The sequence below is a fragment of the Gorilla gorilla genome, chromosome Y (assembly GCF_029281585.2).
Source record: "Gorilla gorilla gorilla isolate KB3781 chromosome Y, NHGRI_mGorGor1-v2.1_pri, whole genome shotgun sequence".
NCBI classification, from domain to species: Eukaryota; Metazoa; Chordata; class Mammalia; order Primates; family Hominidae; genus Gorilla; species Gorilla gorilla.
In genome coordinates this window covers 14,221,152-14,227,831 of record NC_073248.2, presented here as the reverse complement: position 1 = coordinate 14,227,831, position 6,680 = coordinate 14,221,152, and positions in this window count along the sequence as shown.

Genomic DNA, 6,680 nt, shown 5'->3' with positions numbered 1-6,680 from the left:
ATGGAATGGAATGGAATGGAATGGAATGGAATGGAATGGAATGGATTGGAATGGAATGGAATGGAATGCAATGGAATGGATTGGAAAGAATTCGGATGGAATGCAGTGGAATTGTGTGCAGTCGTTTGGAATGGAATGGAATGGAATGGAATGCTATCGATTGGAATGAAATTAAATGGAATGGAATCTAAAGGAATGGAATCGAATGGAATGGACTTGGATAGAATGGATTGGAATGGAAAGGTCTCAAAAGGATTGGAATTGGATGGATCAGAAAGGAATGAAATGGAATGGAATGGCATCGAGTGGAATAGAATCGAATGGAATTGAATAGAATAGAATCTAATGGAATGGAAAGAATTCATTCAAATGTAATGCACTGGAATGGAAAGGAATCGAACAAAATGGAATGGAATGGAACGGAACGGAACGGAACGGAACGGAACGGAACGGAACGGAATGGACTCGAATATAATCGACGCAAAGGGAATGGAATAGAATGGAATAAAAGGGAAATGAATGGAATGGACTCGAATGTCAAAAAATGCAGAGGAATAGAATTGAATGGAAGAAAATACGATCGAATAGAATGGAAAGGAATGAAATGGAATGGATTATAATGGAATTGTATGGATTGGAAGGGCATGTAATGGAAACTAATGGAATGGAATTGAATGGAAAAGAATCTAAACAATTGGAAGGAATGGAAAGGAATGGACATGAATGAAATGCAGTGGAATAGAATACAATGGAACGGACAGGTAACGAGTTGAATCGAAAGTAACGAAATCAAATGGAATAGCCTGGAATGGAATTGACTCAAATGGAATGGACTGGAATGAAACGGTTTCGAGTGGAACGGAATGCAATGGAATGTAATGGAGTCGAATAGAATCAAATGAAAACGAATGTAATGGAATGGAATGGAAAGGAATGGAATGGAAATGAATGGATTTGAATCGAATGGAATGGTCTGGAATTGAATGGAACTGAATGGATTGGACTCAAATGGAATGAACTCAAATGGAATAGAGTCAAATGAGATTGAATCTAATGAATGGAAGGTTATGAAATTTAATCATATGGAGTCAAATGGAAAGGATTGAAATGAAATGAAAAGGAATGGAGTAGAATCGAATGGAATCAAATGGAACGGACTGGAATGGCACGGACTGTAATGGAATGGAGTTGAATGGAAAGGAAGGGAATAGGCTCGAATGGAATGGAAAGGAATGAAATGGAATGGATTTTAATGGAAATGTATGGAGTGGAAGGGCATGTAACGGAATCTAATGGAATGGAAATGAATGGAAAATAATCTAAACGAATTGGGAGGAATGGAGTGGAATGGACATGAATGGAATGCAGTGGAATAGAATACAATGGAACGGACGGGAAAGGAATTGGATCAAAAGGAATGAAATTGAAAGGAATAGACTGGAATGGAATTGACTGAAATGGACTGGACTGGAGTGGAATGGTTTCGAGTGGAATGGAATGCAACGGAATGGAATGGAATCGAATCGAATCAAATGAAAACAAATGGAATGGAAACGAATGGTATTGAATCGAATGGAGTGGTCTCCAATTGAATGGAATTGAATGGATTGGACTCCAATGGAACGAACTCGAAAGGAATAGAGTCAAATGGGATTGAATCGAATGGAATGGAATGTTATGAAATTTAATCATATGGAGTCAAATGGAATGGACTGAAATGGAATGAAATGGAATGGAATAGAATCAAATGGAATGGAATCAAATGGAATGCACTGGAACGGCATGGAATGGACTTGAAACGAATGGACTCGAATGGAATGAACTCTAATGGAATGGACGTCATAGCTCTGGACTGGAATGAATTCGAATGGAATTGTCTCCAACGGAATGGACTGGAAGGGAATGCAATCGAATGGAATGGAATGGAATCGAATGGAATGAACTCTAATGGAATGGAATAGAATCACATGGACATGAATGGAATGAACTGGAATGGAACTGCCTTGAATGGAATGGAATCGAATGGAATGATATCGAATAGAAGGGAATAGAGTGGAATGGAATGGAATGGAAAAGATTGGAGTGGAATCGAATGAAATTAGGCTAATTGGAGAGGGATGGAATGGAATGGAAAGTACTAGAAGGTAATGGATTGCAATGTAATCGATACAAATGCAATGGATTCGAATGGAAAGTAATAGTATGGAATGAAATCCAATGGAATTGTACCACAAGGAATGGAAATGAATGGAATGGACTCGAATGGAAGGGAATTGAATGGAATGTAATGGACTGGACTGGAATGGAACAGACTCAAAAGGAATGGACGGCAATAGAAAAATCTCGAATGAAACCATCCCGAATGTATTGGAAATGAAAGGAAAGGAATCGCATGGAATGGAATAGAATGGAATGGAACGGTCTGGAATGGAATGGAATCGAAAGGAATGGATTGCAATGGAACAGTCTCTAATGAAATGGACCCGAATGGATTGGAAATGAAAAAAATGGAGTCGCATGGAATGGAATCAATTAGAATTGAATGGACTGGAATGGAATGGAATGGACTGAATGGAATGGACTCAACGCAAATGGAATAGAATGGAATGGAATCAAAAGGGATGGACTGGAATGGAATGTATTCGAATGGAATGGAATCAAATGGAATGCATTCGAATGGAATGGACTTGGATAGAATGGATTGGAATGGAATGGTCTCAAATGGAGTGGAATTGGATGGATCAGATAGGAATGAAATGGAATGGAATGGAATAGAACGGAATGGAATTGAATGGAATAGAATCTAATGCAATGGAAAGAATTCATTCAAATGTAATGGATTAGAATGGAATGGAATCGAACAAATTGGAATGGAATGGAATGGAATGGAATGGAATGGAATGGAATGGAATGGAATGGAATGGAATGGAATGGAATGGAAAGAATTCGGATGGAATGCAGTGGAATTGTGTGCAGTCGTTTGGAATGGAATGGAATGGAATCGAATGCTCTCGATTGGAATGAAATTTAATGGAATGGAATCTAAAGGAATGGAATCGAATGGAATGGACTTGGATAGAATGGATTGGAATGGAATGGTCTCAAAAGGAGTGGAATTGGATGGATCAGAAAGGAATGACATGGAATGGAATGGCATGGAGTGGAATAGAACGGAATGGAATTGAATAGAATAGAATCTAATGGAATGGAAAGAATTCATTCAAATGTAATGCACTGGAATGGAATGGAATCGAAGAAAATGGAATGGAATGGAACGGAACGAAACGGAACGGAACGGAACGGATCGGAATGGAATCCAGTTAAATAGACTCTATAGCAATACAATGGAATGGAATGGAATTGATTCGAATGGAATAGACTCGAATGGAATGGATTCGAATGGAGTAGAATGGAATGGAATGGAATGAAATGGACTCAAATGTAATTGGCTGTAATGCTATGGACTCGAATGGAATGGATTCGAATGTAATGGATTCGAATGGAACGAAATTGATGGCAATGGAACCAAATGGAATGGAATGGAATGGATTTGAATGTAACGGACTGGAATGTAGTTGACTGGAATGCAATGGACTTGAAAGGAATGAATTAGAATGTTATGTAATGTAATGTAAAACAATGGAAAGTAATGGAGTGGAATGGAATACAGTGGAATGTAATGGACTCGAATATAGAGGACTCCATTGGAATGGAATGCAATGGAAGGCAATCGAATGGAATGCAATCGAAAGGAATGGAATTCAATGGAATATCCAGGAAAGGAATGATATCGAACTGGACAGAACGGTAAAGAATGGAATCGAATGGATTGGAAAGGAATGGAATGGAAACGAATCAAATGGAATGAAATGGAAGAGTTTGGAAACAAATGCAATGGAATGGATTGGAATGCAAAGGATTCGAAAGAAATAGAAAACAATGAAATGTCATGGAATGGAATAGAATGGAATGGGATGGAATGGACTCGAATCGAATGGAATGGAATGGGATGGAATGGACTCGAATTGCATGGAACGGAATGGAATGGAATCAAAGAAAACAGAATGGAATGTAATGGAATGGAGTGGACTCAAAAGGATTAGAATGGATTGGACTGGAATTGAGTGGAATCTTGTTAAATGGAATGGAGTGGAATGGACTCGAATGGAATGGAACCTAACGGAATGGAATAGAAAAGAATGGACTTGAATTGAATGTACCCAAATGGAACTCCCTCGAATGGAATGGAATGGAATGGAATGGAATGGAATTGAATGTACTGGAAAGACACGAATGGAATGAAATGGAATGGAAAGGAATGGAATTGAATGAAATGGAATCGAGTGTAATGGACTGGAATAGAAAAGACTCCAATGGAATGCAATTGAGTGCAATGGAATCGAATGGAATGTAATCGAAAGGCATGAAATCCAATGGAATGGAATAGAATGGAATGGATTCGAATGGAATGGAATCAAATCACATCGAATAGGAGGGAATGGAATGGAATGGAATGGAATGGAATGGAATGGACTCGAATGGAATCGACTCAAAGGGAATGGAATAGAACGGAATAAAAGGGAAATGAATGGAATGGACTCGAATGTCATAGAATGCAGTGGAATAGAATTGAATGGAAGAGAATACGCTCGAATGGAATGGAAAGGAATGAAATGGAATGGATTTTAATGGAATTGTATGGAATGGAAGGGCATGTAATGGAAACTAATGGAATGGAATTGAATGGAAAGGAATCTAAAGGAATTGGAAGGAATGGAAAGGAATGGACATGAATGAAATGCAGTGGAATAGAATACAATGGAACGGACAGGAAACGAGTTGAATCGAAAGGAATGAAATCAAATGGAATAGCCTGGAATGGAATTGACTCAAATTGAATGGACTGGAATGAAACGGTTTCGAGTGGAACGGAATGCAATGGAATGTAATGGAGTCGAATAGAATGAAATGAAAACGAATGTAATGGAATGGAATGGAAAGGAATGGAATGGAAATGAATGGAATTGAATCGAATGGAATGGTCTGGAATTGAATGGAACTGAATGGATTGGACTCAAATGGAATGAACTCAAATGGAATAGAGTCTAATGAGATTGAATCTAATAGAATGGAAGGTTATGAAATTTAATCATATGGAGTCAAATGGAACGGATTGAAATGACATGAAAAGGAATGGAGTAGAATCGAATGGAATCAAATGGAACGGACTGGAATGGCACGGACTGTAATGGAATGGACTTGAATGGAAAGGAAGGGAATAGGCTCGAATGGAATGGAAAGGAATGAAATGGAATGGATTTTAATGGAAATGTATGGAGTGGAAGGGCATGTAACGGAATCTAATGGAATGGAAATGAATGGAAAATAATCTAAACGAATTGGGAGGAATGGAATGGAATGGACATGAATGGAATGCAGTGGAATAGAATACAATGGAACGGACGGGAAAGGAATTGGATCAAAAGGAATGAAATTGAAAGGAATAGACTGGAATGGAATTGACTCAAATGGACTGGACTGGAATGGAATGGTTTCGAGTGGAATGGAATGCAACGGAATGGAATGGAATCGAATCGAATCAAAAGAAAACAAATGGAATGGAAACGAATGGTATTGAATCGAATGGAGTGGTCTGCAATTGAATGGAATTGAATGGATTGGACTCCAATGGAATGAACACGAAAGGAATAGAGTCAAATGGGATTGAATCGAATGGAATGGAATGTTATGAAATTTAATCATATGGAGTCAAATGGAATCGACTGAAATGGAATGAAATGGAATGGAATAGAATCAAATGGAATGGAATCAAATGGAATGCACTGGAACGGCATGGAATGGACTTGAAACGAATGGACTCGAATGGAATGAACTCGAATGGAATGGACGTCATAGCTCTGGACTGGAATGAACTCGAATGGAATTGTCTCCAATGGAATGGACTGGAAGGGAATGCAATCGAATGGAATGGAATGGAATCGAATGGAATGAACTCTAATGGAATGGAATAGAATCACATGGACATGAATGGAATGAACTGGAATGGAACTGCCTTGAATGGAATGGAATCGAATGGAAAGATATCGAATAGAAGGGAATAGAGTGGAATGGAATGGAATGGAAAAGATTGGAGTGGAATCGAATGAAATTAGGCTAATTGGAGAGGGATGGAATGGAATGGAAAGTACTAGAAGGTAATGGATTGCAATGTAATCGATACAAATGCAATGGATTCGAATGGAAAGTAATAGTATGGAATGAAATCCAATGGAATTGAACCACAAGGAATGGAAATGAATGGAATGGACTCGAATGGAAGGGAATTGAACGGAATGTAATGGACTGGACTGGAATGGAACGGACTCGAAAGGAATGGACGGCAATAGAACCATCTCGAATGAAATGGTCCCGAATGGATTGGAAATGAAAGGAAAGGAATCGCATGGAATGGAATAGAATGGAATGGAACGGTCTGGAAAGGAATGGAATCGAAAGGAATGGATTGCAATGGAACCGTCTCGAATGAAATGGACCCGAATGGATTGGAGATGAAAAAAATGGAGTCGCATGGAATGGAATCAATTAGAATTAAATGGAATGGAATGGAATGGAATGGAATGGAATGGAATGGAATGGAATGGAATGGAATGGAATGGAAT